Source organism: Schistocerca cancellata, unplaced genomic scaffold (genome assembly GCF_023864275.1).
Source record: "Schistocerca cancellata isolate TAMUIC-IGC-003103 unplaced genomic scaffold, iqSchCanc2.1 HiC_scaffold_752, whole genome shotgun sequence".
NCBI classification, from domain to species: domain Eukaryota; kingdom Metazoa; phylum Arthropoda; class Insecta; order Orthoptera; family Acrididae; genus Schistocerca; species Schistocerca cancellata.
The window spans coordinates 1-24352 of NW_026046763.1; the positions used below are offsets into that span (position 1 = coordinate 1).

General features: G+C 53.4%; 70 non-coding genes across 70 annotated transcripts; 34 read left to right on the forward strand and 36 right to left on the reverse strand.

Annotated features, from left to right (window-relative positions):
• Positions 1-110: 110 nt before the first annotated feature.
• Positions 111-182, reverse strand: Trnad-guc (transfer RNA aspartic acid (anticodon GUC)). Its single transcript has one exon. It is a non-coding gene; the product is annotated as a tRNA-Asp (tRNA).
• Positions 183-293: 111 nt separating this feature from the next.
• Positions 294-385, reverse strand: Trnai-uau (transfer RNA isoleucine (anticodon UAU)). Its single transcript is given in 2 exon segments — positions 294-329; positions 348-385. It is a non-coding gene; the product is annotated as a tRNA-Ile (tRNA).
• Positions 386-828: 443 nt separating this feature from the next.
• Positions 829-901, forward strand: Trnar-acg (transfer RNA arginine (anticodon ACG)). The gene has a single exon. It is a non-coding gene; the product is annotated as a tRNA-Arg (tRNA).
• A 556-nt stretch (positions 902-1457) lies between these two features.
• On the reverse strand, positions 1458-1529 carry Trnad-guc (transfer RNA aspartic acid (anticodon GUC)). Its single transcript has one exon. It is a non-coding gene; the product is annotated as a tRNA-Asp (tRNA).
• A 111-nt stretch (positions 1530-1640) lies between these two features.
• On the reverse strand, positions 1641-1732 carry Trnai-uau (transfer RNA isoleucine (anticodon UAU)). Its single transcript is given in 2 exon segments — positions 1641-1676; positions 1695-1732. It is a non-coding gene; the product is annotated as a tRNA-Ile (tRNA).
• A 442-nt stretch (positions 1733-2174) lies between these two features.
• Positions 2175-2247, forward strand: Trnar-acg (transfer RNA arginine (anticodon ACG)). Its single transcript has one exon. It is a non-coding gene; the product is annotated as a tRNA-Arg (tRNA).
• Positions 2248-2495: 248 nt separating this feature from the next.
• Trnam-cau (transfer RNA methionine (anticodon CAU)) lies at positions 2496-2567 on the forward strand. Its single transcript has one exon. It is a non-coding gene; the product is annotated as a tRNA-Met (tRNA).
• Positions 2568-2803: 236 nt separating this feature from the next.
• Positions 2804-2875, reverse strand: Trnad-guc (transfer RNA aspartic acid (anticodon GUC)). Its single transcript has one exon. It is a non-coding gene; the product is annotated as a tRNA-Asp (tRNA).
• A 111-nt stretch (positions 2876-2986) lies between these two features.
• Trnai-uau (transfer RNA isoleucine (anticodon UAU)) lies at positions 2987-3078 on the reverse strand. Its single transcript is given in 2 exon segments — positions 2987-3022; positions 3041-3078. It is a non-coding gene; the product is annotated as a tRNA-Ile (tRNA).
• Positions 3079-3520: 442 nt separating this feature from the next.
• On the forward strand, positions 3521-3593 carry Trnar-acg (transfer RNA arginine (anticodon ACG)). The gene has a single exon. It is a non-coding gene; the product is annotated as a tRNA-Arg (tRNA).
• Positions 3594-3841: 248 nt separating this feature from the next.
• Positions 3842-3913, forward strand: Trnam-cau (transfer RNA methionine (anticodon CAU)). The gene has a single exon. It is a non-coding gene; the product is annotated as a tRNA-Met (tRNA).
• A 236-nt stretch (positions 3914-4149) lies between these two features.
• Positions 4150-4221, reverse strand: Trnad-guc (transfer RNA aspartic acid (anticodon GUC)). Its single transcript has one exon. It is a non-coding gene; the product is annotated as a tRNA-Asp (tRNA).
• A 111-nt stretch (positions 4222-4332) lies between these two features.
• Positions 4333-4424, reverse strand: Trnai-uau (transfer RNA isoleucine (anticodon UAU)). The gene is given in 2 exon segments: positions 4333-4368; positions 4387-4424. It is a non-coding gene; the product is annotated as a tRNA-Ile (tRNA).
• A 442-nt stretch (positions 4425-4866) lies between these two features.
• Positions 4867-4939, forward strand: Trnar-acg (transfer RNA arginine (anticodon ACG)). The gene has a single exon. It is a non-coding gene; the product is annotated as a tRNA-Arg (tRNA).
• A 248-nt stretch (positions 4940-5187) lies between these two features.
• On the forward strand, positions 5188-5259 carry Trnam-cau (transfer RNA methionine (anticodon CAU)). Its single transcript has one exon. It is a non-coding gene; the product is annotated as a tRNA-Met (tRNA).
• A 236-nt stretch (positions 5260-5495) lies between these two features.
• On the reverse strand, positions 5496-5567 carry Trnad-guc (transfer RNA aspartic acid (anticodon GUC)). Its single transcript has one exon. It is a non-coding gene; the product is annotated as a tRNA-Asp (tRNA).
• A 111-nt stretch (positions 5568-5678) lies between these two features.
• Positions 5679-5770, reverse strand: Trnai-uau (transfer RNA isoleucine (anticodon UAU)). Its single transcript is given in 2 exon segments — positions 5679-5714; positions 5733-5770. It is a non-coding gene; the product is annotated as a tRNA-Ile (tRNA).
• A 442-nt stretch (positions 5771-6212) lies between these two features.
• On the forward strand, positions 6213-6285 carry Trnar-acg (transfer RNA arginine (anticodon ACG)). The gene has a single exon. It is a non-coding gene; the product is annotated as a tRNA-Arg (tRNA).
• A 248-nt stretch (positions 6286-6533) lies between these two features.
• Trnam-cau (transfer RNA methionine (anticodon CAU)) lies at positions 6534-6605 on the forward strand. Its single transcript has one exon. It is a non-coding gene; the product is annotated as a tRNA-Met (tRNA).
• A 236-nt stretch (positions 6606-6841) lies between these two features.
• On the reverse strand, positions 6842-6913 carry Trnad-guc (transfer RNA aspartic acid (anticodon GUC)). Its single transcript has one exon. It is a non-coding gene; the product is annotated as a tRNA-Asp (tRNA).
• A 111-nt stretch (positions 6914-7024) lies between these two features.
• On the reverse strand, positions 7025-7116 carry Trnai-uau (transfer RNA isoleucine (anticodon UAU)). Its single transcript is given in 2 exon segments — positions 7025-7060; positions 7079-7116. It is a non-coding gene; the product is annotated as a tRNA-Ile (tRNA).
• Positions 7117-7558: 442 nt separating this feature from the next.
• Trnar-acg (transfer RNA arginine (anticodon ACG)) lies at positions 7559-7631 on the forward strand. Its single transcript has one exon. It is a non-coding gene; the product is annotated as a tRNA-Arg (tRNA).
• A 248-nt stretch (positions 7632-7879) lies between these two features.
• Trnam-cau (transfer RNA methionine (anticodon CAU)) lies at positions 7880-7951 on the forward strand. Its single transcript has one exon. It is a non-coding gene; the product is annotated as a tRNA-Met (tRNA).
• A 236-nt stretch (positions 7952-8187) lies between these two features.
• Positions 8188-8259, reverse strand: Trnad-guc (transfer RNA aspartic acid (anticodon GUC)). Its single transcript has one exon. It is a non-coding gene; the product is annotated as a tRNA-Asp (tRNA).
• Positions 8260-8370: 111 nt separating this feature from the next.
• Trnai-uau (transfer RNA isoleucine (anticodon UAU)) lies at positions 8371-8462 on the reverse strand. The gene is given in 2 exon segments: positions 8371-8406; positions 8425-8462. It is a non-coding gene; the product is annotated as a tRNA-Ile (tRNA).
• Positions 8463-8904: 442 nt separating this feature from the next.
• Positions 8905-8977, forward strand: Trnar-acg (transfer RNA arginine (anticodon ACG)). The gene has a single exon. It is a non-coding gene; the product is annotated as a tRNA-Arg (tRNA).
• Positions 8978-9225: 248 nt separating this feature from the next.
• Positions 9226-9297, forward strand: Trnam-cau (transfer RNA methionine (anticodon CAU)). The gene has a single exon. It is a non-coding gene; the product is annotated as a tRNA-Met (tRNA).
• Positions 9298-9533: 236 nt separating this feature from the next.
• On the reverse strand, positions 9534-9605 carry Trnad-guc (transfer RNA aspartic acid (anticodon GUC)). Its single transcript has one exon. It is a non-coding gene; the product is annotated as a tRNA-Asp (tRNA).
• Positions 9606-9716: 111 nt separating this feature from the next.
• Trnai-uau (transfer RNA isoleucine (anticodon UAU)) lies at positions 9717-9808 on the reverse strand. Its single transcript is given in 2 exon segments — positions 9717-9752; positions 9771-9808. It is a non-coding gene; the product is annotated as a tRNA-Ile (tRNA).
• A 442-nt stretch (positions 9809-10250) lies between these two features.
• On the forward strand, positions 10251-10323 carry Trnar-acg (transfer RNA arginine (anticodon ACG)). The gene has a single exon. It is a non-coding gene; the product is annotated as a tRNA-Arg (tRNA).
• A 248-nt stretch (positions 10324-10571) lies between these two features.
• On the forward strand, positions 10572-10643 carry Trnam-cau (transfer RNA methionine (anticodon CAU)). Its single transcript has one exon. It is a non-coding gene; the product is annotated as a tRNA-Met (tRNA).
• Positions 10644-10879: 236 nt separating this feature from the next.
• Trnad-guc (transfer RNA aspartic acid (anticodon GUC)) lies at positions 10880-10951 on the reverse strand. Its single transcript has one exon. It is a non-coding gene; the product is annotated as a tRNA-Asp (tRNA).
• Positions 10952-11062: 111 nt separating this feature from the next.
• Trnai-uau (transfer RNA isoleucine (anticodon UAU)) lies at positions 11063-11154 on the reverse strand. The gene is given in 2 exon segments: positions 11063-11098; positions 11117-11154. It is a non-coding gene; the product is annotated as a tRNA-Ile (tRNA).
• A 442-nt stretch (positions 11155-11596) lies between these two features.
• On the forward strand, positions 11597-11669 carry Trnar-acg (transfer RNA arginine (anticodon ACG)). Its single transcript has one exon. It is a non-coding gene; the product is annotated as a tRNA-Arg (tRNA).
• A 248-nt stretch (positions 11670-11917) lies between these two features.
• Trnam-cau (transfer RNA methionine (anticodon CAU)) lies at positions 11918-11989 on the forward strand. Its single transcript has one exon. It is a non-coding gene; the product is annotated as a tRNA-Met (tRNA).
• Positions 11990-12225: 236 nt separating this feature from the next.
• On the reverse strand, positions 12226-12297 carry Trnad-guc (transfer RNA aspartic acid (anticodon GUC)). Its single transcript has one exon. It is a non-coding gene; the product is annotated as a tRNA-Asp (tRNA).
• Positions 12298-12408: 111 nt separating this feature from the next.
• Trnai-uau (transfer RNA isoleucine (anticodon UAU)) lies at positions 12409-12500 on the reverse strand. Its single transcript is given in 2 exon segments — positions 12409-12444; positions 12463-12500. It is a non-coding gene; the product is annotated as a tRNA-Ile (tRNA).
• A 442-nt stretch (positions 12501-12942) lies between these two features.
• On the forward strand, positions 12943-13015 carry Trnar-acg (transfer RNA arginine (anticodon ACG)). Its single transcript has one exon. It is a non-coding gene; the product is annotated as a tRNA-Arg (tRNA).
• A 556-nt stretch (positions 13016-13571) lies between these two features.
• Trnad-guc (transfer RNA aspartic acid (anticodon GUC)) lies at positions 13572-13643 on the reverse strand. The gene has a single exon. It is a non-coding gene; the product is annotated as a tRNA-Asp (tRNA).
• Positions 13644-13754: 111 nt separating this feature from the next.
• On the reverse strand, positions 13755-13846 carry Trnai-uau (transfer RNA isoleucine (anticodon UAU)). Its single transcript is given in 2 exon segments — positions 13755-13790; positions 13809-13846. It is a non-coding gene; the product is annotated as a tRNA-Ile (tRNA).
• Positions 13847-14288: 442 nt separating this feature from the next.
• On the forward strand, positions 14289-14361 carry Trnar-acg (transfer RNA arginine (anticodon ACG)). Its single transcript has one exon. It is a non-coding gene; the product is annotated as a tRNA-Arg (tRNA).
• A 248-nt stretch (positions 14362-14609) lies between these two features.
• Trnam-cau (transfer RNA methionine (anticodon CAU)) lies at positions 14610-14681 on the forward strand. Its single transcript has one exon. It is a non-coding gene; the product is annotated as a tRNA-Met (tRNA).
• A 235-nt stretch (positions 14682-14916) lies between these two features.
• Trnad-guc (transfer RNA aspartic acid (anticodon GUC)) lies at positions 14917-14988 on the reverse strand. Its single transcript has one exon. It is a non-coding gene; the product is annotated as a tRNA-Asp (tRNA).
• A 111-nt stretch (positions 14989-15099) lies between these two features.
• On the reverse strand, positions 15100-15191 carry Trnai-uau (transfer RNA isoleucine (anticodon UAU)). The gene is given in 2 exon segments: positions 15100-15135; positions 15154-15191. It is a non-coding gene; the product is annotated as a tRNA-Ile (tRNA).
• Positions 15192-15633: 442 nt separating this feature from the next.
• On the forward strand, positions 15634-15706 carry Trnar-acg (transfer RNA arginine (anticodon ACG)). The gene has a single exon. It is a non-coding gene; the product is annotated as a tRNA-Arg (tRNA).
• Positions 15707-15954: 248 nt separating this feature from the next.
• Trnam-cau (transfer RNA methionine (anticodon CAU)) lies at positions 15955-16026 on the forward strand. The gene has a single exon. It is a non-coding gene; the product is annotated as a tRNA-Met (tRNA).
• A 236-nt stretch (positions 16027-16262) lies between these two features.
• On the reverse strand, positions 16263-16334 carry Trnad-guc (transfer RNA aspartic acid (anticodon GUC)). Its single transcript has one exon. It is a non-coding gene; the product is annotated as a tRNA-Asp (tRNA).
• A 111-nt stretch (positions 16335-16445) lies between these two features.
• Positions 16446-16537, reverse strand: Trnai-uau (transfer RNA isoleucine (anticodon UAU)). Its single transcript is given in 2 exon segments — positions 16446-16481; positions 16500-16537. It is a non-coding gene; the product is annotated as a tRNA-Ile (tRNA).
• Positions 16538-16979: 442 nt separating this feature from the next.
• On the forward strand, positions 16980-17052 carry Trnar-acg (transfer RNA arginine (anticodon ACG)). Its single transcript has one exon. It is a non-coding gene; the product is annotated as a tRNA-Arg (tRNA).
• A 248-nt stretch (positions 17053-17300) lies between these two features.
• On the forward strand, positions 17301-17372 carry Trnam-cau (transfer RNA methionine (anticodon CAU)). Its single transcript has one exon. It is a non-coding gene; the product is annotated as a tRNA-Met (tRNA).
• A 235-nt stretch (positions 17373-17607) lies between these two features.
• Trnad-guc (transfer RNA aspartic acid (anticodon GUC)) lies at positions 17608-17679 on the reverse strand. Its single transcript has one exon. It is a non-coding gene; the product is annotated as a tRNA-Asp (tRNA).
• Positions 17680-17790: 111 nt separating this feature from the next.
• Positions 17791-17882, reverse strand: Trnai-uau (transfer RNA isoleucine (anticodon UAU)). The gene is given in 2 exon segments: positions 17791-17826; positions 17845-17882. It is a non-coding gene; the product is annotated as a tRNA-Ile (tRNA).
• Positions 17883-18324: 442 nt separating this feature from the next.
• On the forward strand, positions 18325-18397 carry Trnar-acg (transfer RNA arginine (anticodon ACG)). Its single transcript has one exon. It is a non-coding gene; the product is annotated as a tRNA-Arg (tRNA).
• Positions 18398-18645: 248 nt separating this feature from the next.
• Trnam-cau (transfer RNA methionine (anticodon CAU)) lies at positions 18646-18717 on the forward strand. Its single transcript has one exon. It is a non-coding gene; the product is annotated as a tRNA-Met (tRNA).
• Positions 18718-18953: 236 nt separating this feature from the next.
• On the reverse strand, positions 18954-19025 carry Trnad-guc (transfer RNA aspartic acid (anticodon GUC)). The gene has a single exon. It is a non-coding gene; the product is annotated as a tRNA-Asp (tRNA).
• Positions 19026-19136: 111 nt separating this feature from the next.
• Positions 19137-19228, reverse strand: Trnai-uau (transfer RNA isoleucine (anticodon UAU)). The gene is given in 2 exon segments: positions 19137-19172; positions 19191-19228. It is a non-coding gene; the product is annotated as a tRNA-Ile (tRNA).
• Positions 19229-19670: 442 nt separating this feature from the next.
• Trnar-acg (transfer RNA arginine (anticodon ACG)) lies at positions 19671-19743 on the forward strand. The gene has a single exon. It is a non-coding gene; the product is annotated as a tRNA-Arg (tRNA).
• A 248-nt stretch (positions 19744-19991) lies between these two features.
• Trnam-cau (transfer RNA methionine (anticodon CAU)) lies at positions 19992-20063 on the forward strand. Its single transcript has one exon. It is a non-coding gene; the product is annotated as a tRNA-Met (tRNA).
• A 236-nt stretch (positions 20064-20299) lies between these two features.
• Positions 20300-20371, reverse strand: Trnad-guc (transfer RNA aspartic acid (anticodon GUC)). The gene has a single exon. It is a non-coding gene; the product is annotated as a tRNA-Asp (tRNA).
• A 107-nt stretch (positions 20372-20478) lies between these two features.
• Positions 20479-20573, reverse strand: Trnai-uau (transfer RNA isoleucine (anticodon UAU)). Its single transcript is given in 2 exon segments — positions 20479-20517; positions 20536-20573. It is a non-coding gene; the product is annotated as a tRNA-Ile (tRNA).
• A 442-nt stretch (positions 20574-21015) lies between these two features.
• Trnar-acg (transfer RNA arginine (anticodon ACG)) lies at positions 21016-21088 on the forward strand. The gene has a single exon. It is a non-coding gene; the product is annotated as a tRNA-Arg (tRNA).
• Positions 21089-21336: 248 nt separating this feature from the next.
• On the forward strand, positions 21337-21408 carry Trnam-cau (transfer RNA methionine (anticodon CAU)). Its single transcript has one exon. It is a non-coding gene; the product is annotated as a tRNA-Met (tRNA).
• Positions 21409-21644: 236 nt separating this feature from the next.
• Trnad-guc (transfer RNA aspartic acid (anticodon GUC)) lies at positions 21645-21716 on the reverse strand. The gene has a single exon. It is a non-coding gene; the product is annotated as a tRNA-Asp (tRNA).
• Positions 21717-21827: 111 nt separating this feature from the next.
• Trnai-uau (transfer RNA isoleucine (anticodon UAU)) lies at positions 21828-21919 on the reverse strand. Its single transcript is given in 2 exon segments — positions 21828-21863; positions 21882-21919. It is a non-coding gene; the product is annotated as a tRNA-Ile (tRNA).
• A 442-nt stretch (positions 21920-22361) lies between these two features.
• On the forward strand, positions 22362-22434 carry Trnar-acg (transfer RNA arginine (anticodon ACG)). Its single transcript has one exon. It is a non-coding gene; the product is annotated as a tRNA-Arg (tRNA).
• A 248-nt stretch (positions 22435-22682) lies between these two features.
• On the forward strand, positions 22683-22754 carry Trnam-cau (transfer RNA methionine (anticodon CAU)). Its single transcript has one exon. It is a non-coding gene; the product is annotated as a tRNA-Met (tRNA).
• Positions 22755-22990: 236 nt separating this feature from the next.
• Trnad-guc (transfer RNA aspartic acid (anticodon GUC)) lies at positions 22991-23062 on the reverse strand. Its single transcript has one exon. It is a non-coding gene; the product is annotated as a tRNA-Asp (tRNA).
• Positions 23063-23173: 111 nt separating this feature from the next.
• On the reverse strand, positions 23174-23265 carry Trnai-uau (transfer RNA isoleucine (anticodon UAU)). Its single transcript is given in 2 exon segments — positions 23174-23209; positions 23228-23265. It is a non-coding gene; the product is annotated as a tRNA-Ile (tRNA).
• Positions 23266-23707: 442 nt separating this feature from the next.
• Positions 23708-23780, forward strand: Trnar-acg (transfer RNA arginine (anticodon ACG)). The gene has a single exon. It is a non-coding gene; the product is annotated as a tRNA-Arg (tRNA).
• A 248-nt stretch (positions 23781-24028) lies between these two features.
• On the forward strand, positions 24029-24100 carry Trnam-cau (transfer RNA methionine (anticodon CAU)). The gene has a single exon. It is a non-coding gene; the product is annotated as a tRNA-Met (tRNA).
• The last annotated feature ends 252 nt before the right edge of the window (positions 24101-24352 follow it).

Below are 24352 nucleotides of genomic sequence, written 5' to 3' on the forward strand. Positions count from 1 at the left end.
CTTCCTAAGACGCAGAGTTTCTTACGATTCTGCAGCAACTACATTTCTCGATCACAACGTTAATGTCCTATCGGGCCACACGTGCAACTTTCGCGATATAAAAATCGCACCTCCCCGGCGGGGAATCGAACCCCGGTCTCCCGCGTGACAGGCGGGGATACTAACCACTATACTACCGAGGAATACGCAAACGATACGCACAACGCACGCACACTTATTCTTCTCAAGTAGGTGATTCATCTCAAATCTAGCGTCCCGATGCTTTCAGAGTCAGCTGCTACGAAATAAAAGTATGCCCCAGGTGAGGCTCGAACTCACAACCCCGGCATTGCTCACGGCTACTGCCTTATAAGTACCGTGCGCTAACCAATTGCGCCACTGGGGCTACAGCAGGGTGCTTTCAGTTAGCGGTATTTGCTTTGCCGCCAACCTGTTGTGGCTACAGACCCATCATACGACCGTCACCTGCGGCCATACTGCGACTTTAGCACCTGGCTACGGATGCTTCATACGATTCTTGTTTCATATGCTACACTTACAAGCATATCAACCGCTTGTCATCACCGAAAAATTGCAGAAAAACGCGCGCCTTGCCTTCTGCTACCTGTCCAACAGCGAGGGGCAGATGTGTGGCAAGCTCTAAGCTATGCAGGCGCACCGTGGCCGAGCAGCTGGAGGAGAGATGCCTTCCTTGGCAGCTCCCTGCAGAGTGCGGAAGACCAGAGTGGCCGCGCCGCCGTTGTCAGTGGACGACACGCAGTTGCCGAGCCACGGAGAACACGTTGCTCTGCGATGTGTACCCGCCTCATATGACGAAAGGCGAACAGTGGCCCTGTGGCGCAACGGATAACGCGTCTGACTACGGATCAGAAGATTCCAGGTTCGAATCCTGGCAGGGTCGGCATTTTGTTAGTTGCGGGCGCGTAGCTAGGCAGTGCATTCGAATGTTTCCACCTGCGTGGAGTGCAATGTCAATCCTGAGCATCTCGCAGCTGCATCTCGAGACGATCGTGGTAAATATCGCTTCGTGCAAGCGTCAGCGTAGCGTCAGTCGAGCAAAGTCGAGACAAGTCAAGCTGAGAGATGTTGCACAGTTAAGTAAACGGTACGCGACGCAGACAATGCTTTTCCAAGTGTCCCACGTCACGCAGCAGAGTGGCGCAGTGGAAGCGTGCTGGGCCCATAACCCAGAGGTCCGTGGATCGAAACCACGCTGTGCTAAAATTATTCTTTTTCTTGGGTGCTTCGAGCTCGATCATTAAGCCTGGGGTGCGCTGACCCAGCGTCAACAGCAAACCCTGTAAGTTCTGAAACGATGACGACGTCGTGTGGAGAATACGAGAAACACTTCCTAAGACGCAGAGTTTCTTACGATTCTGCAGCAACTACATTTCTCGATCACAACGTTAATGTCCTATCGGGCCACACGTGCAACTTTCGCGATATAAAAATCGCACCTCCCCGGCGGGGAATCGAACCCCGGTCTCCCGCGTGACAGGCGGGGATACTAACCACTATACTACCGAGGAATACGCAAACGATACGCACAACGCACGCACACTTATTCTTCTCAAGTAGGTGATTCATCTCAAATCTAGCGTCCCGATGCTTTCAGAGTCAGCTGCTACGAAATAAAAGTATGCCCCAGGTGAGGCTCGAACTCACAACCCCGGCATTGCTCACGGCTACTGCCTTATAAGTACCGTGCGCTAACCAATTGCGCCACTGGGGCTACAGCAGGGTGCTTTCAGTTAGCGGTATTTGCTTTGCCGCCAACCTGTTGTGGCTACAGACCCATCATACGACCGTCACCTGCGGCCATACTGCGACTTTAGCACCTGGCTACGGATGCTTCATACGATTCTTGTTTCATATGCTACACTTACAAGCATATCAACCGCTTGTCATCACCGAAAAATTGCAGAAAAACGCGCGCCTTGCCTTCTGCTACCTGTCCAACAGCGAGGGCAGATGTGTGGCAAGCTCTAAGCTATGCAGGCGCACCGTGGCCGAGCAGCTGGAGGAGAGATGCCTTCCTTGGCAGCTCCCTGCAGAGTGCGGAAGACCAGAGTGGCCGCGCCGCCGTTGTCAGTGGACGACACGCAGTTGCCGAGCCACGGAGAACACGTTGCTCTGCGATGTGTACCCGCCTCATATGACGAAAGGCGAACAGTGGCCCTGTGGCGCAACGGATAACGCGTCTGACTACGGATCAGAAGATTCCAGGTTCGAATCCTGGCAGGGTCGGCATTTTGTTAGTTGCGGGCGCGTAGCTAGGCAGTGCATTCGAATGTTTCCACCTGCGTGGAGTGCAATGTCAATCCTGAGCATCTCGCAGCTGCATCTCGAGACGATCGTGGTAAATATCGCTTCGTGCAAGCGTCAGCGTAGCGTCAGTCGAGCAAAGTCGAGACAAGTCAAGCTGAGAGATGTTGCACAGTTAAGTAAACGGTACGCGACGCAGACAATGCTTTTCCAAGTGTCCCACGTCACGCAGCAGAGTGGCGCAGTGGAAGCGTGCTGGGCCCATAACCCAGAGGTCCGTGGATCGAAACCACGCTCTGCTAAAATTATTCTTTTTCTTGGGTGCTTCGAGCTCGATCATTAAGCCTGGGGTGCGCTGACCCAGCGTCAACAGCAAACCCTGTAAGTTCTGAAACGATGACGACGTCGTGTGGAGAATACGAGAAACACTTCCTAAGACGCAGAGTTTCTTACGATTCTGCAGCAACTACATTTCTCGATCACAACGTTAATGTCCTATCGGGCCACACGTGCAACTTTCGCGATATAAAAATCGCACCTCCCCGGCGGGGAATCGAAGCCCGGTCTCCCGCGTGACAGGCGGGGATACTAACCACTATACTACCGAGGAATACGCAAACGATACGCACAACGCACGCACACTTATTCTTCTCAAGTAGGTGATTCATCTCAAATCTAGCGTCCCGATGCTTTCAGAGTCAGCTGCTACGAAATAAAAGTATGCCCCAGGTGAGGCTCGAACTCACAACCCCGGCATTGCTCACGGCTACTGCCTTATAAGTACCGTGCGCTAACCAATTGCGCCACTGGGGCTACAGCAGGGTGCTTTCAGTTAGCGGTATTTGCTTTGCCGCCAACCTGTTGTGGCTACAGACCCATCATACGACCGTCACCTGCGGCCATACTGCGACTTTAGCACCTGGCTACGGATGCTTCATACGATTCTTGTTTCATATGCTACACTTACAAGCATATCAACCGCTTGTCATCACCGAAAAATTGCAGAAAAACGCGCGCCTTGCCTTCTGCTACCTGTCCAACAGCGAGGGCAGATGTGTGGCAAGCTCTAAGCTATGCAGGCGCACCGTGGCCGAGCAGCTGGAGGAGAGATGCCTTCCTTGGCAGCTCCCTGCAGAGTGCGGAAGACCAGAGTGGCCGCGCCGCCGTTGTCAGTGGACGACACGCAGTTGCCGAGCCACGGAGAACACGTTGCTCTGCGATGTGTACCCGCCTCATATGACGAAAGGCGAACAGTGGCCCTGTGGCGCAACGGATAACGCGTCTGACTACGGATCAGAAGATTCCAGGTTCGAATCCTGGCAGGGTCGGCATTTTGTTAGTTGCGGGCGCGTAGCTAGGCAGTGCATTCGAATGTTTCCACCTGCGTGGAGTGCAATGTCAATCCTGAGCATCTCGCAGCTGCATCTCGAGACGATCGTGGTAAATATCGCTTCGTGCAAGCGTCAGCGTAGCGTCAGTCGAGCAAAGTCGAGACAAGTCAAGCTGAGAGATGTTGCACAGTTAAGTAAACGGTACGCGACGCAGACAATGCTTTTCCAAGTGTCCCACGTCACGCAGCAGAGTGGCGCAGTGGAAGCGTGCTGGGCCCATAACCCAGAGGTCCGTGGATCGAAACCACGCTCTGCTAAAATTATTCTTTTTCTTGGGTGCTTCGAGCTCGATCATTAAGCCTGGGGTGCGCTGACCCAGCGTCAACAGCAAACCCTGTAAGTTCTGAAACGATGACGACGTCGTGTGGAGAATACGAGAAACACTTCCTAAGACGCAGAGTTTCTTACGATTCTGCAGCAACTACATTTCTCGATCACAACGTTAATGTCCTATCGGGCCACACGTGCAACTTTCGCGATATAAAAATCGCACCTCCCCGGCGGGGAATCGAACCCCGGTCTCCCGCGTGACAGGCGGGGATACTAACCACTATACTACCGAGGAATACGCAAACGATACGCACAACGCACGCACACTTATTCTTCTCAAGTAGGTGATTCATCTCAAATCTAGCGTCCCGATGCTTTCAGAGTCAGCTGCTACGAAATAAAAGTATGCCCCAGGTGAGGCTCGAACTCACAACCCCGGCATTGCTCACGGCTACTGCCTTATAAGTACCGTGCGCTAACCAATTGCGCCACTGGGGCTACAGCAGGGTGCTTTCAGTTAGCGGTATTTGCTTTGCCGCCAACCTGTTGTGGCTACAGACCCATCATACGACCGTCACCTGCGGCCATACTGCGACTTTAGCACCTGGCTACGGATGCTTCATACGATTCTTGTTTCATATGCTACACTTACAAGCATATCAACCGCTTGTCATCACCGAAAAATTGCAGAAAAACGCGCGCCTTGCCTTCTGCTACCTGTCCAACAGCGAGGGCAGATGTGTGGCAAGCTCTAAGCTATGCAGGCGCACCGTGGCCGAGCAGCTGGAGGAGAGATGCCTTCCTTGGCAGCTCCCTGCAGAGTGCGGAAGACCAGAGTGGCCGCGCCGCCGTTGTCAGTGGACGACACGCAGTTGCCGAGCCACGGAGAACACGTTGCTCTGCGATGTGTACCCGCCTCATATGACGAAAGGCGAACAGTGGCCCTGTGGCGCAACGGATAACGCGTCTGACTACGGATCAGAAGATTCCAGGTTCGAATCCTGGCAGGGTCGGCATTTTGTTAGTTGCGGGCGCGTAGCTAGGCAGTGCATTCGAATGTTTCCACCTGCGTGGAGTGCAATGTCAATCCTGAGCATCTCGCAGCTGCATCTCGAGACGATCGTGGTAAATATCGCTTCGTGCAAGCGTCAGCGTAGCGTCAGTCGAGCAAAGTCGAGACAAGTCAAGCTGAGAGATGTTGCACAGTTAAGTAAACGGTACGCGACGCAGACAATGCTTTTCCAAGTGTCCCACGTCACGCAGCAGAGTGGCGCAGTGGAAGCGTGCTGGGCCCATAACCCAGAGGTCCGTGGATCGAAACCACGCTCTGCTAAAATTATTCTTTTTCTTGGGTGCTTCGAGCTCGATCATTAAGCCTGGGGTGCGCTGACCCAGCGTCAACAGCAAACCCTGTAAGTTCTGAAACGATGACGACGTCGTGTGGAGAATACGAGAAACACTTCCTAAGACGCAGAGTTTCTTACGATTCTGCAGCAACTACATTTCTCGATCACAACGTTAATGTCCTATCGGGCCACACGTGCAACTTTCGCGATATAAAAATCGCACCTCCCCGGCGGGGAATCGAACCCCGGTCTCCCGCGTGACAGGCGGGGATACTAACCACTATACTACCGAGGAATACGCAAACGATACGCACAACGCACGCACACTTATTCTTCTCAAGTAGGTGATTCATCTCAAATCTAGCGTCCCGATGCTTTCAGAGTCAGCTGCTACGAAATAAAAGTATGCCCCAGGTGAGGCTCGAACTCACAACCCCGGCATTGCTCACGGCTACTGCCTTATAAGTACCGTGCGCTAACCAATTGCGCCACTGGGGCTACAGCAGGGTGCTTTCAGTTAGCGGTATTTGCTTTGCCGCCAACCTGTTGTGGCTACAGACCCATCATACGACCGTCACCTGCGGCCATACTGCGACTTTAGCACCTGGCTACGGATGCTTCATACGATTCTTGTTTCATATGCTACACTTACAAGCATATCAACCGCTTGTCATCACCGAAAAATTGCAGAAAAACGCGCGCCTTGCCTTCTGCTACCTGTCCAACAGCGAGGGCAGATGTGTGGCAAGCTCTAAGCTATGCAGGCGCACCGTGGCCGAGCAGCTGGAGGAGAGATGCCTTCCTTGGCAGCTCCCTGCAGAGTGCGGAAGACCAGAGTGGCCGCGCCGCCGTTGTCAGTGGACGACACGCAGTTGCCGAGCCACGGAGAACACGTTGCTCTGCGATGTGTACCCGCCTCATATGACGAAAGGCGACCAGTGGCCCTGTGGCGCAACGGATAACGCGTCTGACTACGGATCAGAAGATTCCAGGTTCGAATCCTGGCAGGGTCGGCATTTTGTTAGTTGCGGGCGCGTAGCTAGGCAGTGCATTCGAATGTTTCCACCTGCGTGGAGTGCAATGTCAATCCTGAGCATCTCGCAGCTGCATCTCGAGACGATCGTGGTAAATATCGCTTCGTGCAAGCGTCAGCGTAGCGTCAGTCGAGCAAAGTCGAGACAAGTCAAGCTGAGAGATGTTGCACAGTTAAGTAAACGGTACGCGACGCAGACAATGCTTTTCCAAGTGTCCCACGTCACGCAGCAGAGTGGCGCAGTGGAAGCGTGCTGGGCCCATAACCCAGAGGTCCGTGGATCGAAACCACGCTCTGCTAAAATTATTCTTTTTCTTGGGTGCTTCGAGCTCGATCATTAAGCCTGGGGTGCGCTGACCCAGCGTCAACAGCAAACCCTGTAAGTTCTGAAACGATGACGACGTCGTGTGGAGAATACGAGAAACACTTCCTAAGACGCAGAGTTTCTTACGATTCTGCAGCAACTACATTTCTCGATCACAACGTTAATGTCCTATCGGGCCACACGTGCAACTTTCGCGATATAAAAATCGCACCTCCCCGGCGGGGAATCGAACCCCGGTCTCCCGCGTGACAGGCGGGGATACTAACCACTATACTACCGAGGAATACGCAAACGATACGCACAACGCACGCACACTTATTCTTCTCAAGTAGGTGATTCATCTCAAATCTAGCGTCCCGATGCTTTCAGAGTCAGCTGCTACGAAATAAAAGTATGCCCCAGGTGAGGCTCGAACTCACAACCCCGGCATTGCTCACGGCTACTGCCTTATAAGTACCGTGCGCTAACCAATTGCGCCACTGGGGCTACAGCAGGGTGCTTTCAGTTAGCGGTATTTGCTTTGCCGCCAACCTGTTGTGGCTACAGACCCATCATACGACCGTCACCTGCGGCCATACTGCGACTTTAGCACCTGGCTACGGATGCTTCATACGATTCTTGTTTCATATGCTACACTTACAAGCATATCAACCGCTTGTCATCACCGAAAAATTGCAGAAAAACGCGCGCCTTGCCTTCTGCTACCTGTCCAACAGCGAGGGCAGATGTGTGGCAAGCTCTAAGCTATGCAGGCGCACCGTGGCCGAGCAGCTGGAGGAGAGATGCCTTCCTTGGCAGCTCCCTGCAGAGTGCGGAAGACCAGAGTGGCCGCGCCGCCGTTGTCAGTGGACGACACGCAGTTGCCGAGCCACGGAGAACACGTTGCTCTGCGATGTGTACCCGCCTCATATGACGAAAGGCGAACAGTGGCCCTGTGGCGCAACGGATAACGCGTCTGACTACGGATCAGAAGATTCCAGGTTCGAATCCTGGCAGGGTCGGCATTTTGTTAGTTGCGGGCGCGTAGCTAGGCAGTGCATTCGAATGTTTCCACCTGCGTGGAGTGCAATGTCAATCCTGAGCATCTCGCAGCTGCATCTCGAGACGATCGTGGTAAATATCGCTTCGTGCAAGCGTCAGCGTAGCGTCAGTCGAGCAAAGTCGAGACAAGTCAAGCTGAGAGATGTTGCACAGTTAAGTAAACGGTACGCGACGCAGACAATGCTTTTCCAAGTGTCCCACGTCACGCAGCAGAGTGGCGCAGTGGAAGCGTGCTGGGCCCATAACCCAGAGGTCCGTGGATCGAAACCACGCTCTGCTAAAATTATTCTTTTTCTTGGGTGCTTCGAGCTCGATCATTAAGCCTGGGGTGCGCTGACCCAGCGTCAACAGCAAACCCTGTAAGTTCTGAAACGATGACGACGTCGTGTGGAGAATACGAGAAACACTTCCTAAGACGCAGAGTTTCTTACGATTCTGCAGCAACTACATTTCTCGATCACAACGTTAATGTCCTATCGGGCCACACGTGCAACTTTCGCGATATAAAAATCGCACCTCCCCGGCGGGGAATCGAACCCCGGTCTCCCGCGTGACAGGCGGGGATACTAACCACTATACTACCGAGGAATACGCAAACGATACGCACAACGCACGCACACTTATTCTTCTCAAGTAGGTGATTCATCTCAAATCTAGCGTCCCGATGCTTTCAGAGTCAGCTGCTACGAAATAAAAGTATGCCCCAGGTGAGGCTCGAACTCACAACCCCGGCATTGCTCACGGCTACTGCCTTATAAGTACCGTGCGCTAACCAATTGCGCCACTGGGGCTACAGCAGGGTGCTTTCAGTTAGCGGTATTTGCTTTGCCGCCAACCTGTTGTGGCTACAGACCCATCATACGACCGTCACCTGCGGCCATACTGCGACTTTAGCACCTGGCTACGGATGCTTCATACGATTCTTGTTTCATATGCTACACTTACAAGCATATCAACCGCTTGTCATCACCGAAAAATTGCAGAAAAACGCGCGCCTTGCCTTCTGCTACCTGTCCAACAGCGAGGGCAGATGTGTGGCAAGCTCTAAGCTATGCAGGCGCACCGTGGCCGAGCAGCTGGAGGAGAGATGCCTTCCTTGGCAGCTCCCTGCAGAGTGCGGAAGACCAGAGTGGCCGCGCCGCCGTTGTCAGTGGACGACACGCAGTTGCCGAGCCACGGAGAACACGTTGCTCTGCGATGTGTACCCGCCTCATATGACGAAAGGCGAACAGTGGCCCTGTGGCGCAACGGATAACGCGTCTGACTACGGATCAGAAGATTCCAGGTTCGAATCCTGGCAGGGTCGGCATTTTGTTAGTTGCGGGCGCGTAGCTAGGCAGTGCATTCGAATGTTTCCACCTGCGTGGAGTGCAATGTCAATCCTGAGCATCTCGCAGCTGCATCTCGAGACGATCGTGGTAAATATCGCTTCGTGCAAGCGTCAGCGTAGCGTCAGTCGAGCAAAGTCGAGACAAGTCAAGCTGAGAGATGTTGCACAGTTAAGTAAACGGTACGCGACGCAGACAATGCTTTTCCAAGTGTCCCACGTCACGCAGCAGAGTGGCGCAGTGGAAGCGTGCTGGGCCCATAACCCAGAGGTCCGTGGATCGAAACCACGCTCTGCTAAAATTATTCTTTTTCTTGGGTGCTTCGAGCTCGATCATTAAGCCTGGGGTGCGCTGACCCAGCGTCAACAGCAAACCCTGTAAGTTCTGAAACGATGACGACGTCGTGTGGAGAATACGAGAAACACTTCCTAAGACGCAGAGTTTCTTACGATTCTGCAGCAACTACATTTCTCGATCACAACGTTAATGTCCTATCGGGCCACACGTGCAACTTTCGCGATATAAAAATCGCACCTCCCCGGCGGGGAATCGAACCCCGGTCTCCCGCGTGACAGGCGGGGATACTAACCACTATACTACCGAGGAATACGCAAACGATACGCACAACGCACGCACACTTATTCTTCTCAAGTAGGTGATTCATCTCAAATCTAGCGTCCCGATGCTTTCAGAGTCAGCTGCTACGAAATAAAAGTATGCCCCAGGTGAGGCTCGAACTCACAACCCCGGCATTGCTCACGGCTACTGCCTTATAAGTACCGTGCGCTAACCAATTGCGCCACTGGGGCTACAGCAGGGTGCTTTCAGTTAGCGGTATTTGCTTTGCCGCCAACCTGTTGTGGCTACAGACCCATCATACGACCGTCACCTGCGGCCATACTGCGACTTTAGCACCTGGCTACGGATGCTTCATACGATTCTTGTTTCATATGCTACACTTACAAGCATATCAACCGCTTGTCATCACCGAAAAATTGCAGAAAAACGCGCGCCTTGCCTTCTGCTACCTGTCCAACAGCGAGGGCAGATGTGTGGCAAGCTCTAAGCTATGCAGGCGCACCGTGGCCGAGCAGCTGGAGGAGAGATGCCTTCCTTGGCAGCTCCCTGCAGAGTGCGGAAGACCAGAGTGGCCGCGCCGCCGTTGTCAGTGGACGACACGCAGTTGCCGAGCCACGGAGAACACGTTGCTCTGCGATGTGTACCCGCCTCATATGACGAAAGGCGAACAGTGGCCCTGTGGCGCAACGGATAACGCGTCTGACTACGGATCAGAAGATTCCAGGTTCGAATCCTGGCAGGGTCGGCATTTTGTTAGTTGCGGGCGCGTAGCTAGGCAGTGCATTCGAATGTTTCCACCTGCGTGGAGTGCAATGTCAATCCTGAGCATCTCGCAGCTGCATCTCGAGACGATCGTGGTAAATATCGCTTCGTGCAAGCGTCAGCGTAGCGTCAGTCGAGCAAAGTCGAGACAAGTCAAGCTGAGAGATGTTGCACAGTTAAGTAAACGGTACGCGACGCAGACAATGCTTTTCCAAGTGTCCCACGTCACGCAGCAGAGTGGCGCAGTGGAAGCGTGCTGGGCCCATAACCCAGAGGTCCGTGGATCGAAACCACGCTCTGCTAAAATTATTCTTTTTCTTGGGTGCTTCGAGCTCGATCATTAAGCCTGGGGTGCGCTGACCCAGCGTCAACAGCAAACCCTGTAAGTTCTGAAACGATGACGACGTCGTGTGGAGAATACGAGAAACACTTCCTAAGACGCAGAGTTTCTTACGATTCTGCAGCAACTACATTTCTCGATCACAACGTTAATGTCCTATCGGGCCACACGTGCAACTTTCGCGATATAAAAATCGCACCTCCCCGGCGGGGAATCGAAGCCCGGTCTCCCGCGTGACAGGCGGGGATACTAACCACTATACTACCGAGGAATACGCAAACGATACGCACAACGCACGCACACTTATTCTTCTCAAGTAGGTGATTCATCTCAAATCTAGCGTCCCGATGCTTTCAGAGTCAGCTGCTACGAAATAAAAGTATGCCCCAGGTGAGGCTCGAACTCACAACCCCGGCATTGCTCACGGCTACTGCCTTATAAGTACCGTGCGCTAACCAATTGCGCCACTGGGGCTACAGCAGGGTGCTTTCAGTTAGCGGTATTTGCTTTGCCGCCAACCTGTTGTGGCTACAGACCCATCATACGACCGTCACCTGCGGCCATACTGCGACTTTAGCACCTGGCTACGGATGCTTCATACGATTCTTGTTTCATATGCTACACTTACAAGCATATCAACCGCTTGTCATCACCGAAAAATTGCAGAAAAACGCGCGCCTTGCCTTCTGCTACCTGTCCAACAGCGAGGGCAGATGTGTGGCAAGCTCTAAGCTATGCAGGCGCACCGTGGCCGAGCAGCTGGAGGAGAGATGCCTTCCTTGGCAGCTCCCTGCAGAGTGCGGAAGACCAGAGTGGCCGCGCCGCCGTTGTCAGTGGACGACACGCAGTTGCCGAGCCACGGAGAACACGTTGCTCTGCGATGTGTACCCGCCTCATATGACGAAAGGCGAACAGTGGCCCTGTGGCGCAACGGATAACGCGTCTGACTACGGATCAGAAGATTCCAGGTTCGAATCCTGGCAGGGTCGGCATTTTGTTAGTTGCGGGCGCGTAGCTAGGCAGTGCATTCGAATGTTTCCACCTGCGTGGAGTGCAATGTCAATCCTGAGCATCTCGCAGCTGCATCTCGAGACGATCGTGGTAAATATCGCTTCGTGCAAGCGTCAGCGTAGCGTCAGTCGAGCAAAGTCGAGACAAGTCAAGCTGAGAGATGTTGCACAGTTAAGTAAACGGTACGCGACGCAGACAATGCTTTTCCAAGTGTCCCACGTCACGCAGCAGAGTGGCGCAGTGGAAGCGTGCTGGGCCCATAACCCAGAGGTCCGTGGATCGAAACCACGCTCTGCTAAAATTATTCTTTTTCTTGGGTGCTTCGAGCTCGATCATTAAGCCTGGGGTGCGCTGACCCAGCGTCAACAGCAAACCCTGTAAGTTCTGAAACGATGACGACGTCGTGTGGAGAATACGAGAAACACTTCCTAAGACGCAGAGTTTCTTACGATTCTGCAGCAACTACATTTCTCGATCACAACGTTAATGTCCTATCGGGCCACACGTGCAACTTTCGCGATATAAAAATCGCACCTCCCCGGCGGGGAATCGAACCCCGGTCTCCCGCGTGACAGGCGGGGATACTAACCACTATACTACCGAGGAATACGCAAACGATACGCACAACGCACGCACACTTATTCTTCTCAAGTAGGTGATTCATCTCAAATCTAGCGTCCCGATGCTTTCAGAGTCAGCTGCTACGAAATAAAAGTATGCCCCAGGTGAGGCTCGAACTCACAACCCCGGCATTGCTCACGGCTACTGCCTTATAAGTACCGTGCGCTAACCAATTGCGCCACTGGGGCTACAGCAGGGTGCTTTCAGTTAGCGGTATTTGCTTTGCCGCCAACCTGTTGTGGCTACAGACCCATCATACGACCGTCACCTGCGGCCATACTGCGACTTTAGCACCTGGCTACGGATGCTTCATACGATTCTTGTTTCATATGCTACACTTACAAGCATATCAACCGCTTGTCATCACCGAAAAATTGCAGAAAAACGCGCGCCTTGCCTTCTGCTACCTGTCCAACAGCGAGGGCAGATGTGTGGCAAGCTCTAAGCTATGCAGGCGCACCGTGGCCGAGCAGCTGGAGGAGAGATGCCTTCCTTGGCAGCTCCCTGCAGAGTGCGGAAGACCAGAGTGGCCGCGCCGCCGTTGTCAGTGGACGACACGCAGTTGCCGAGCCACGGAGAACACGTTGCTCTGCGATGTGTACCCGCCTCATATGACGAAAGGCGAACAGTGGCCCTGTGGCGCAACGGATAACGCGTCTGACTACGGATCAGAAGATTCCAGGTTCGAATCCTGGCAGGGTCGGCATTTTGTTAGTTGCGGGCGCGTAGCTAGGCAGTGCATTCGAATGTTTCCACCTGCGTGGAGTGCAATGTCAATCCTGAGCATCTCGCAGCTGCATCTCGAGACGATCGTGGTAAATATCGCTTCGTGCAAGCGTCAGCGTAGCGTCAGTCGAGCAAAGTCGAGACAAGTCAAGCTGAGAGATGTTGCACAGTTAAGTAAACGGTACGCGACGCAGACAATGCTTTTCCAAGTGTCCCACGTCACGCAGCAGAGTGGCGCAGTGGAAGCGTGCTGGGCCCATAACCCAGAGGTCCGTGGATCGAAACCACGCTGTGCTAAAATTATTCTTTTTCTTGGGTGCTTCGAGCTCGATCATTAAGCCTGGGGTGCGCTGACCCAGCGTCAACAGCAAACCCTGTAAGTTCTGAAACGATGACGACGTCGTGTGGAGAATACGAGAAACACTTCCTAAGACGCAGAGTTTCTTACGATTCTGCAGCAACTACATTTCTCGATCACAACGTTAATGTCCTATCGGGCCACACGTGCAACTTTCGCGATATAAAAATCGCACCTCCCCGGCGGGGAACCGAACCCCGGTCTCCCGCGTGACAGGCGGGGATACTAACCACTATACTACCGAGGAATACGCAAACGATACGCACAACGCACGCACACTTATTCTTCTCAAGTAGGTGATTCATCTCAAATCTAGCGTCCCGATGCTTTCAGAGTCAGCTGCTACGAAATAAAAGTATGCCCTAGGTGAGGCTCGAACTCACAACCCCGGCATTGCTCACGGCTACTGCCTTATAAGTACCGTGCGCTAACCAATTGCGCCACTGGGGCTACAGCAGGGTGCTTTCAGTTAGCGGTATTTGCTTTGCCGCCAACCTGTTGTGGCTACAGACCCATCATACGACCGTCACCTGCGGCCATACTGCGACTTTAGCACCTGGCTACGGATGCTTCATACGATTCTTGTTTCATATGCTACACTTACAAGCATATCAACCGCTTGTCATCACCGAAAAATTGCAGAAAAACGCGCGCCTTGCCTTCTGCTACCTGTCCAACAGCGAGGGCAGATGTGTGGCAAGCTCTAAGCTATGCAGGCGCACCGTGGCCGAGCAGCTGGAGGAGAGATGCCTTCCTTGGCAGCTCCCTGCAGAGTGCGGAAGACCAGAGTGGCCGCGCCGCCGTTGTCAGTGGACGACACGCAGTTGCCGAGCCACGGAGAACACGTTGCTCTGCGATGTGTACCCGCCTCATATGACGAAAGGCGAACAGTGGCCCTGTGGCGCAACGGATAACGCGTCTGACTACGGATCAGAAGATTCCAGGTTCGAATCCTGGCAGGGTCGGCATTTTGTTAGTTGCGGGCGCGTAGCTAGGCAGTGCATTCGAATGTTTCCACCTGCGTGGAGTGCAATGTCAATCCTGAGCATCTCGCAGCTGCATCTCGAGACGATCGTGGTAAATATCGCTTCGTGCAAGCGTCAGCGTAGCGTCAGTCGAGCAAAGTCGAGACAAGTCAAGCTGAGAGATGTTGCACAGTTAAGTAAACGGTACGCGACGCAGACAATGCTTTTCCAAGTGTCCCACGTCACGCAGCAGAGTGGCGCAGTGGAAGCGTGCTGGGCCCATAACCCAGAGGTCCGTGGATCGAAACCACGCTCTGCTAAAATTATTCTTTTTCTTGGGTGCTTCGAGCTCGATCATTAAGCCTGGGGTGCGCTGACCCAGCGTCAACAGCAAACCCTGTAAGTTCTGAAACGATGACGACGTCGTGTGGAGAATACGAGAAACACTTCCTAAGACGCAGAGTTTCTTACGATTCTGCAGCAACTACATTTCTCGATCACAACGTTAATGTCCTATCGGGCCACACGTGCAACTTTCGCGATATAAAAATCGCACCTCCCGGCGGGGAATCGAACCCCGGTCTCCCGCGTGACAGGCGGGGATACTAACCACTATACTACCGAGGAATACGCAAACGATACGCACAACGCACGCACACTTATTCTTCTCAAGTAGGTGATTCATCTCAAATCTAGCGTCCCGATGCTTTCAGAGTCAGCTGCTACGAAATAAAAGTATGCCCCAGGTGAGGCTCGAACTCACAACCCCGGCATTGCTCACGGCTACTGCCTTATAAGTACCGTGCGCTAACCAATTGCGCCACTGGGGCTACAGCAGGGTGCTTTCAGTTAGCGGTATTTGCTTTGCCGCCAACCTGTTGTGGCTACAGACCCATCATACGACCGTCACCTGCGGCCATACTGCGACTTTAGCACCTGGCTACGGATGCTTCATACGATTCTTGTTTCATATGCTACACTTACAAGCATATCAACCGCTTGTCATCACCGAAAAATTGCAGAAAAACGCGCGCCTTGCCTTCTGCTACCTGTCCAACAGCGAGGGCAGATGTGTGGCAAGCTCTAAGCTATGCAGGCGCACCGTGGCCGAGCAGCTGGAGGAGAGATGCCTTCCTTGGCAGCTCCCTGCAGAGTGCGGAAGACCAGAGTGGCCGCGCCGCCGTTGTCAGTGGACGACACGCAGTTGCCGAGCCACGGAGAACACGTTGCTCTGCGATGTGTACCCGCCTCATATGACGAAAGGCGAACAGTGGCCCTGTGGCGCAACGGATAACGCGTCTGACTACGGATCAGAAGATTCCAGGTTCGAATCCTGGCAGGGTCGGCATTTTGTTAGTTGCGGGCGCGTAGCTAGGCAGTGCATTCGAATGTTTCCACCTGCGTGGAGTGCAATGTCAATCCTGAGCATCTCGCAGCTGCATCTCGAGACGATCGTGGTAAATATCGCTTCGTGCAAGCGTCAGCGTAGCGTCAGTCGAGCAAAGTCGAGACAAGTCAAGCTGAGAGATGTTGCACAGTTAAGTAAACGGTACGCGACGCAGACAATGCTTTTCCAAGTGTCCCACGTCACGCAGCAGAGTGGCGCAGTGGAAGCGTGCTGGGCCCATAACCCAGAGGTCCGTGGATCGAAACCACGCTCTGCTAAAATTATTCTTTTTCTTGGGTGCTTCGAGCTCGATCATTAAGCCTGGGGTGCGCTGACCCAGCGTCAACAGCAAACCCTGTAAGTTCTGAAACGATGACGACGTCGTGTGGAGAATACGAGAAACACTTCCTAAGACGCAGAGTTTCTTACGATTCTGCAGCAACTACATTTCTCGATCACAACGTTAATGTCCTATCGGGCCACACGTGCAACTTTCGCGATATAAAAATCGCACCTCCCCGGCGGGGAATCGAACCCCGGTCTCCCGCGTGACAGGCGGGGATACTAACCACTATACTACCGAGGAATACGCAAACGATACGCACAACGCACGCACACTTATTCTTCTCAAGTAGGTGATTCATCTCAAATCTAGCGTCCCGATGCTTTCAGAGTCAGCTGCTACGAAATAAAAGTATGCCCCAGGTGAGGCTCGAACTCACAACCCCGGCATTGCTCACGGCTACTGCCTTATAAGTACCGTGCGCTAACCAATTGCGCCACTGGGGCTACAGCAGGGTGCTTTCAGTTAGCGGTATTTGCTTTGCCGCCAACCTGTTGTGGCTACAGACCCATCATACGACCGTCACCTGCGGCCATACTGCGACTTTAGCACCTGGCTACGGATGCTTCATACGATTCTTGTTTCATATGCTACACTTACAAGCATATCAACCGCTTGTCATCACCGAAAAATTGCAGAAAAACGCGCGCCTTGCCTTCTGCTACCTGTCCAACAGCGAGGGCAGATGTGTGGCAAGCTCTAAGCTATGCAGGCGCACCGTGGCCGAGCAGCTGGAGGAGAGATGCCTTCCTTGGCAGCTCCCTGCAGAGTGCGGAAGACCAGAGTGGCCGCGCCGCCGTTGTCAGTGGACGACACGCAGTTGCCGAGCCACGGAGAACACGTTGCTCTGCGATGTGTACCCGCCTCATATGACGAAAGGCGAACAGTGGCCCTGTGGCGCAACGGATAACGCGTCTGACTACGGATCAGAAGATTCCAGGTTCGAATCCTGGCAGGGTCGGCATTTTGTTAGTTGCGGGCGCGTAGCTAGGCAGTGCATTCGAATGTTTCCACCTGCGTGGAGTGCAATGTCAATCCTGAGCATCTCGCAGCTGCATCTCGAGACGATCGTGGTAAATATCGCTTCGTGCAAGCGTCAGCGTAGCGTCAGTCGAGCAAAGTCGAGACAAGTCAAGCTGAGAGATGTTGCACAGTTAAGTAAACGGTACGCGACGCAGACAATGCTTTTCCAAGTGTCCCACGTCACGCAGCAGAGTGGCGCAGTGGAAGCGTGCTGGGCCCATAACCCAGAGGTCCGTGGATCGAAACCACGCTCTGCTAAAATTATTCTTTTTCTTGGGTGCTTCGAGCTCGATCATTAAGCCTGGGGTGCGCTGACCCAGCGTCAACAGCAAACCCTGTAAGTTCTGAAACGATGACGACGTCGTGTGGAGAATACGAGAAACACTTCCTAAGACGCAGAGTTTCTTACGATTCTGCAGCAACTACATTTCTCGATCACAACGTTAATGTCCTATCGGGCCACACGTGCAACTTTCGCGATATAAAAATCGCACCTCCCGGCGGGGAATCGAACCCCGGTCTCCCGCGTGACAGGCGGGGATACTAACCACTATACTACCGAGGAATACGCAAACGATACGCACAACGCACGCACACTTATTCTTCTCAAGTAGGTGATTCATCTCAAATCTAGCGTCCCGATGCTTTCAGAGTCAGCTGCTACGAAATAAAAGTATGCCCCAGGTGAGGCTCGAACTCACAACCCCGGCATTGCTCACGGCTACTGCCTTATAAGTACCGTGCGCTAACCAATTGCGCCACTGGGGCTACAGCAGGGTGCTTTCAGTTAGCGGTATTTGCTTTGCCGCCAACCTGTTGTGGCTACAGACCCATCATACGACCGTCACCTGCGGCCATACTGCGACTTTAGCACCTGGCTACGGATGCTTCATACGATTCTTGTTTCATATGCTACACTTACAAGCATATCAACCGCTTGTCATCACCGAAAAATTGCAGAAAAACGCGCGCCTTGCCTTCTGCTACCTGTCCAACAGCGAGGGCAGATGTGTGGCAAGCTCTAAGCTATGCAGGCGCACCGTGGCCGAGCAGCTGGAGGAGAGATGCCTTCCTTGGCAGCTCCCTGCAGAGTGCGGAAGACCAGAGTGGCCGCGCCGCCGTTGTCAGTGGACGACACGCAGTTGCCGAGCCACGGAGAACACGTTGCTCTGCGATGTGTACCCGCCTCATATGACGAAAGGCGAACAGTGGCCCTGTGGCGCAACGGATAACGCGTCTGACTACGGATCAGAAGATTCCAGGTTCGAATCCTGGCAGGGTCGGCATTTTGTTAGTTGCGGGCGCGTAGCTAGGCAGTGCATTCGAATGTTTCCACCTGCGTGGAGTGCAATGTCAATCCTGAGCATCTCGCAGCTGCATCTCGAGACGATCGTGGTAAATATCGCTTCGTGCAAGCGTCAGCGTAGCGTCAGTCGAGCAAAGTCGAGACAAGTCAAGCTGAGAGATGTTGCACAGTTAAGTAAACGGTACGCGACGCAGACAATGCTTTTCCAAGTGTCCCACGTCACGCAGCAGAGTGGCGCAGTGGAAGCGTGCTGGGCCCATAACCCAGAGGTCCGTGGATCGAAACCACGCTCTGCTAAAATTATTCTTTTTCTTGGGTGCTTCGAGCTCGATCATTAAGCCTGGGGTGCGCTGACCCAGCGTCAACAGCAAACCCTGTAAGTTCTGAAACGATGACGACGTCGTGTGGAGAATACGAGAAACACTTCCTAAGACGCAGAGTTTCTTACGATTCTGCAGCAACTACATTTCTCGATCACAACGTTAATGTCCTATCGGGCCACACGTGCAACTTTCGCGATATAAAAATCGCACCTCCCCGGCGGGGAATCGAACCCCGGTCTCCCGCGTGACAGGCGGGGATACTAACCACTATACTACCGAGGAATACGCAAACGATACGCACAACGCACGCACACTTATTCTTCTCAAGTAGGTGATTCATCTCAAATCTAGCGTCCCGATGCTTTCAGAGTCAGCTGCTACGAAATAAAAGTATGCCCCAGGTGAGGCTCGAACTCACAACCCCGGCATTGCTCACGGCTACTGCCTTATAAGTACCGTGCGCTAACCAATTGCGCCACTGGGGCTACAGCAGGGTGCTTTCAGTTAGCGGTATTTGCTTTGCCGCCAACCTGTTGTGGCTACAGACCCATCATACGACCGTCACCTGCGGCCATACTGCGACTTTAGCACCTGGCTACGGATGCTTCATACGATTCTTGTTTCATATGCTACACTTACAAGCATATCAACCGCTTGTCATCACCGAAAAATTGCAGAAAAACGCGCGCCTTGCCTTCTGCTACCTGTCCAACAGCGAGGGCAGATGTGTGGCAAGCTCTAAGCTATGCAGGCGCACCGTGGCCGAGCAGCTGGAGGAGAGATGCCTTCCTTGGCAGCTCCCTGCAGAGTGCGGAAGACCAGAGTGGCCGCGCCGCCGTTGTCAGTGGACGACACGCAGTTGCCGAGCCACGGAGAACACGTTGCTCTGCGATGTGTACCCGCCTCATATGACGAAAGGCGAACAGTGGCCCTGTGGCGCAACGGATAACGCGTCTGACTACGGATCAGAAGATTCCAGGTTCGAATCCTGGCAGGGTCGGCATTTTGTTAGTTGCGGGCGCGTAGCTAGGCAGTGCATTCGAATGTTTCCACCTGCGTGGAGTGCAATGTCAATCCTGAGCATCTCGCAGCTGCATCTCGAGACGATCGTGGTAAATATCGCTTCGTGCAAGCGTCAGCGTAGCGTCAGTCGAGCAAAGTCGAGACAAGTCAAGCTGAGAGATGTTGCACAGTTAAGTAAACGGTACGCGACGCAGACAATGCTTTTCCAAGTGTCCCACGTCACGCAGCAGAGTGGCGCAGTGGAAGCGTGCTGGGCCCATAACCCAGAGGTCCGTGGATCGAAACCACGCTCTGCTAAAATTATTCTTTTTCTTGGGTGCTTCGAGCTCGATCATTAAGCCTGGGGTGCGCTGACCCAGCGTCAACAGCAAACCCTGTAAGTTCTGAAACGATGACGACGTCGTGTGGAGAATACGAGAAACACTTCCTAAGACGCAGAGTTTCTTACGATTCTGCAGCAACTACATTTCTCGATCACAACGTTAATGTCCTATCGGGCCACACGTGCAACTTTCGCGATATAAAAATCGCACCTCCCCGGCGGGGAATCGAACCCCGGTCTCCCGCGTGACAGGCGGGGATACTAACCACTATACTACCGAGGAATACGCAAACGATACGCACAACGCACGCACACTTATTCTTCTCAAGTAGGTGATTCATCTCAAATCTAGCGTCCCGATGCTTTCAGAGTCAGCTGCTACGAAATAAAAGTATGCCCAGGTGAGGCTCGAACTCACAACCCCGGCATTGCTCACGGCTACTGCCTTATAAGTACCGTGCGCTAACCAATTGCGCCACTGGGGCTACAGCAGGGTGCTTTCAGTTAGCGGTATTTGCTTTGCCGCCAACCTGTTGTGGCTACAGACCCATCATACGACCGTCACCTGCGGCCATACTGCGACTTTAGCACCTGGCTACGGATGCTTCATACGATTCTTGTTTCATATGCTACACTTACAAGCATATCAACCGCTTGTCATCACCGAAAAATTGCAGAAAAACGCGCGCCTTGCCTTCTGCTACCTGTCCAACAGCGAGGGCAGATGTGTGGCAAGCTCTAAGCTATGCAGGCGCACCGTGGCCGAGCAGCTGGAGGAGAGATGCCTTCCTTGGCAGCTCCCTGCAGAGTGCGGAAGACCAGAGTGGCCGCGCCGCCGTTGTCAGTGGACGACACGCAGTTGCCGAGCCACGGAGAACACGTTGCTCTGCGATGTGTACCCGCCTCATATGACGAAAGGCGAACAGTGGCCCTGTGGCGCAACGGATAACGCGTCTGACTACGGATCAGAAGATTCCAGGTTCGAATCCTGGCAGGGTCGGCATTTTGTTAGTTGCGGGCGCGTAGCTAGGCAGTGCATTCGAATGTTTCCACCTGCGTGGAGTGCAATGTCAATCCTGAGCATCTCGCAGCTGCATCTCGAGACGATCGTGGTAAATATCGCTTCGTGCAAGCGTCAGCGTAGCGTCAGTCGAGCAAAGTCGAGACAAGTCAAGCTGAGAGATGTTGCACAGTTAAGTAAACGGTACGCGACGCAGACAATGCTTTTCCAAGTGTCCCACGTCACGCAGCAGAGTGGCGCAGTGGAAGCGTGCTGGGCCCATAACCCAGAGGTCCGTGGATCGAAACCACGCTCTGCTAAAATTATTCTTTTTCTTGGGTGCTTCGAGCTCGATCATTAAGCCTGGGGTGCGCTGACCCAGCGTCAACAGCAAACCCTGTAAGTTCTGAAACGATGACGACGTCGTGTGGAGAATACGAGAAACACTTCCTAAGACGCAGAGTTTCTTACGATTCTGCAGCAACTACATTTCTCGATCACAACGTTAATGTCCTATCGGGCCACACGTGCAACTTTCGCGATATAAAAATCGCACCTCCCCGGCGGGGAATCGAACCCCGGTCTCCCGCGTGACAGGCGGGGATACTAACCACTATACTACCGAGGAATACGCAAACGATACGCACAACGCACGCACACTTATTCTTCTCAAGTAGGTGATTCATCTCAAATCTAGCGTCCCGATGCTTTCAGAGTCAGCTGCTACGAAATAAAAGTATGCCCCAGGTGAGGCTCGAACTCACAACCCCGGCATTGCTCACGGCTACTGCCTTATAAGTACCGTGCGCTAACCAATTGCGCCACTGGGGCTACAGCAGGGTGCTTTCAGTTAGCGGTATTTGCTTTGCCGCCAACCTGTTGTGGCTACAGACCCATCATACGACCGTCACCTGCGGCCATACTGCGACTTTAGCACCTGGCTACGGATGCTTCATACGATTCTTGTTTCATATGCTACACTTACAAGCATATCAACCGCTTGTCATCACCGAAAAATTGCAGAAAAACGCGCGCCTTGCCTTCTGCTACCTGTCCAACAGCGAGGGCAGATGTGTGGCAAGCTCTAAGCTATGCAGGCGCACCGTGGCCGAGCAGCTGGAGGAGAGATGCCTTCCTTGGCAGCTCCCTGCAGAGTGCGGAAGACCAGAGTGGCCGCGCCGCCGTTGTCAGTGGACGACACGCAGTTGCCGAGCCACGGAGAACACGTTGCTCTGCGATGTGTACCCGCCTCATATGACGAAAGGCGAACAGTGGCCCTGTGGCGCAACGGATAACGCGTCTGACTACGGATCAGAAGATTCCAGGTTCGAATCCTGGCAGGGTCGGCATTTTGTTAGTTGCGGGCGCGTAGCTAGGCAGTGCATTCGAATGTTTCCACCTGCGTGGAGTGCAATGTCAATCCTGAGCATCTCGCAGCTGCATCTCGAGACGATCGTGGTAAATATCGCTTCGTGCAAGCGTCAGCGTAGCGTCAGTCGAGCAAAGTCGAGACAAGTCAAGCTGAGAGATGTTGCACAGTTAAGTAAACGGTACGCGACGCAGACAATGCTTTTCCAAGTGTCCCACGTCACGCAGCAGAGTGGCGCAGTGGAAGCGTGCTGGGCCCATAACCCAGAGGTCCGTGGATCGAAACCACGCTCTGCTAAAATTATTCTTTTTCTTGGGTGCTTCGAGCTCGATCATTAAGCCTGGGGTGCGCTGACCCAGCGTCAACAGCAAACCCTGTAAGTTCTGAAACGATGACGACGTCGTGTGGAGAATACGAGAAACACTTCCTAAGACGCAGAGTTTCTTACGATTCTGCAGCAACTACATTTCTCGATCACAACGTTAATGTCCTATCGGGCCACACGTGCAACTTTCGCGATATAAAAATCGCACCTCCCCGGCGGGGAATCGAACCCCGGTCTCCCGCGTGACAGGCGGGGATACTAACCACTATACTACCGAGGAATACGCAAACGATACGCACAACGCACGCACACTTATTCTTCTCAAGTAGGTGATTCATCTCAAATCTAGCGTCCCGATGCTTTCAGAGTCAGCTGCTACGAAATAAAAGTATGCCCCAGGTGAGGCTCGAACTCACAACCCCGGCATTGCTCACGGCTACTGCCTTATAAGTACCGTGCGCTAACCAATTGCGCCACTGGGGCTACAGCAGGGTGCTTTCAGTTAGCGGTATTTGCTTTGCCGCCAACCTGTTGTGGCTACAGACCCATCATACGACCGTCACCTGCGGCCATACTGCGACTTTAGCACCTGGCTACGGATGCTTCATACGATTCTTGTTTCATATGCTACACTTACAAGCATATCAACCGCTTGTCATCACCGAAAAATTGCAGAAAAACGCGCGCCTTGCCTTCTGCTACCTGTCCAACAGCGAGGGCAGATGTGTGGCAAGCTCTAAGCTATGCAGGCGCACCGTGGCCGAGCAGCTGGAGGAGAGATGCCTTCCTTGGCAGCTCCCTGCAGAGTGCGGAAGACCAGAGTGGCCGCGCCGCCGTTGTCAGTGGACGACACGCAGTTGCCGAGCCACGGAGAACACGTTGCTCTGCGATGTGTACCCGCCTCATATGACGAAAGGCGAACAGTGGCCCTGTGGCGCAACGGATAACGCGTCTGACTACGGATCAGAAGATTCCAGGTTCGAATCCTGGCAGGGTCGGCATTTTGTTAGTTGCGGGCGCGTAGCTAGGCAGTGCATTCGAATGTTTCCACCTGCGTGGAGTGCAATGTCAATCCTGAGCATCTCGCAGCTGCATCTCGAGACGATCGTGGTAAATATCGCTTCGTGCAAGCGTCAGCGTAGCGTCAGTCGAGCAAAGTCGAGACAAGTCAAGCTGAGAGATGTTGCACAGTTAAGTAAACGGTACGCGACGCAGACAATGCTTTTCCAAGTGTCCCACGTCACGCAGCAGAGTGGCGCAGTGGAAGCGTGCTGGGCCCATAACCCAGAGGTCCGTGGATCGAAACCACGCTCTGCTAAAATTATTCTTTTTCTTGGGTGCTTCGAGCTCGATCATTAAGCCTGGGGTGCGCTGACCCAGCGTCAACAGCAAACCCTGTAAGTTCTGAAACGATGACGACGTCGTGTGGAGAATACGAGAAACACTTCCTAAGACGCAGAGTTTCTTACGATTCTGCAGCAACTACATTTCTCGATCACAACGTTAATGTCCTATCGGGCCACACGTGCAACTTTCGCGATATAAAAATCGCACCTCCCCGGCGGGGAAT